The sequence below is a fragment of the Schistocerca cancellata genome, unplaced genomic scaffold (genome assembly GCF_023864275.1).
Source record: "Schistocerca cancellata isolate TAMUIC-IGC-003103 unplaced genomic scaffold, iqSchCanc2.1 HiC_scaffold_237, whole genome shotgun sequence".
In the NCBI taxonomy this organism is placed as follows: Eukaryota; Metazoa; Arthropoda; class Insecta; order Orthoptera; family Acrididae; genus Schistocerca; species Schistocerca cancellata.
Window position 1 is genome coordinate 45,001 of NW_026046259.1, and position 2,500 is coordinate 47,500.

Here is a 2,500-nt window from a genome sequence, read left to right on the forward strand (position 1 = left end):
TCTACCCCAAGTTGTACCGCAATCTACCCCAAGTTGTACCGCAATCTACCCCAAGTTGTACCGCAATCTACCCCAAGTTGTGCCGCAATCTACCCCAAGTTGTGCCGCAATCTACCCCAAGTTGTGCCGCAATCTACCCCAAGTTGTGCCGCAATCTACCCCAAGTTGTGCCGCAATCTACCCCAAGTTGTGCCGCAATCTACCCCAAGTTGTGCCGCAATCTACCCCACGTTGTGCCTTAACCTAACCCACGTTGTGCCTTAACCTAACCCACGTTGTGCCTTAACATAACCCACGTTGTGCCTTAACATAACCCACGTTGTGCCTTAACCTAACCCACGTTGTGCCTTAACCTGCTCTGTAAATGGCATATGACACGTTACATTAATGTATTGTTGTCCAACCGCAACCCGCTCAGAATGTTGTGTACACAGCTACGTGTCATCTCCCCATAACAGCTGTATTGCAGTGTGGTACGCCATAGAGACGTGTGGGAGTAATGGACGCAGTGGATGGCGATCAGCATGAGCCGTCTGTTCATGTAGTGGCGCGTGTATGCAGACATAGTAGTCTCTTCTCACACAATGTGATAGCACGGTGTCCCGCGTTCCACATCTGCGACATGCTACAGAGGCCGGTTGACAGTTCGTCGCGCAATGGACATCGCATACGTACGGGGGCACCTTCCACGTGCCCTCTAGTCGGGCACATTTTGTTGCGTGGATGTGAGCGGATGTAGTGTGTCTTGACACCTGACAGGCAGGCATGCAATAATAGTTGACTTTGCAAACGGGGATGGACGTGGACGTGTACGTTTACTGGTGACGTTACGCAAATGAACAACTGGTAACCCGTTGTGGTGCGGTTGATCTTGCTGGAGGTACATCTGTGAGGGCAACGATCGGTACAGCTATGACGCGGTTGTGTCAGCGATACCCACCACACCAATGAACGTGAATGTGGATCTGGGTGTGAAGCGATACGCGGCTGTGGGTGGGTGGGACTGTCCCCGGCCGGTGAGGGGGGGGCCGCCCGGCGTGCTGGCCGCGCGGTGCGTGGGCGCACGCGCTACAGCCGGCTGGTGGGGGCGCCCAGTGGCAGGCGCGCCGGCCGACGGACGCGGCAGGCGGCGCAGCTGCGCGCCGGGGCACCCTGCGCGCGGCGCCGTGCAGCCAAAGTGGGTCCTCGCCGGCCCGGTGCGAAGCGCGGTGGACATCTGCAGTGTGCTGGTCCGATTGAGGACTGTGTGCGTTGAGGATGCGCCGCCGCCCGGCACTCGGCGCCGCGACGCCGTCTGCTGCTCGGTCGCCCCAGCGGTTCTCGCTGGTGGTTTGTATCGCAGTTGTGCAGACGTGTTGGCACGTGCGCTGTGCTGGGAGAGTTCGCTTCGGCACCCACGTGGGGCCTTTGCCCTTCTGTGGCGCTGGCGTTGGAGCTGCCGGTCACCGTAGGTGGCGCGTGTTGTCTCCCGCCGGCAATGCCACGACAGCACGCTCCCGGGCCTCTGTCGGCAGCGGCAAGCTCAGTTGGGAGCACGGGTGGTCGCACCTAAAGCGTCTACTCGCCTAACTCCGGGCGATTGCGCCTCTCTCGAACCCGACCAAGTACTTAGGACGGCGCTGCGCGCCGCCGGGACCTGAGAGGGTTTCGAGGTGTATTGTGCAGGGGAGCTCAGCCTCCTCCTGTTTGCAGAATAATTGAGCGGACGCTTGCGTGTTCGCGCGGGCCCCCGGGACACACTCCCGGGCGGCCGGCTGCTCAGCTCTAGTTGACGCAGCTCCCTGGTTGATCCTGCCAGTAGTCATATGCTTGTCTCAAAGATTAAGCCATGCATGTCTCAGTACAAGCCGCATTAAGGTGAAACCGCGAATGGCTCATTAAATCAGTTATGGTTCCTTAGATCGTACCCACGTTACTTGGATAACTGTGGTAATTCTAGAGCTAATACATGCAAACAGAGTCCCGACCAGAGATGGAAGGGACGCTTTTATTAGATCAAAACCAATCGGTCGGCTCGTCCGGTCCGTTTGCCTTGGTGACTCTGAATAACTTTGGGCTGATCGCACGGTCCTCGTACCGGCGACGCATCTTTCAAATGTCTGCCTTATCAACTGTCGATGGTAGGTTCTGCGCCTACCATGGTTGTAACGGGTAACGGGGAATCAGGGTTCGATTCCGGAGAGGGAGCCTGAGAAACGGCTACCACATCCAAGGAAGGCAGCAGGCGCGCAAATTACCCACTCCCGGCACGGGGAGGTAGTGACGAAAAATAACGATACGGGACTCATCCGAGGCCCCGTAATCGGAATGAGTACACTTTAAATCCTTTAACGAGTATCTATTGGAGGGCAAGTCTGGTGCCAGCAGCCGCGGTAATTCCAGCTCCAATAGCGTATATTAAAGTTGTTGCGGTTAAAAAGCTCGTAGTTGGATTTGTGTCCCACGCTGTTGGTTCACCGCCCGTCGGTGTTTAACTGGCATGTATCGTGGGACGTCCTGC

General features: G+C 57.2%; 1 non-coding gene across 1 annotated transcript in view; it reads left to right on the forward strand.

The window, feature by feature from the left end:
* Positions 1-1,778: 1,778 nt before the first annotated feature.
* Positions 1,779-2,500, forward strand: part of LOC126112980 (small subunit ribosomal RNA) — a 1,909-nt gene continuing 1,187 nt past the window's right edge. Inside the window, exon 1 of the ribosomal RNA XR_007524701.1 lies at positions 1,779-2,500. This exon is cut by the window's right edge and continues 1,187 nt beyond it. This is a non-coding gene — a ribosomal RNA (small subunit ribosomal RNA).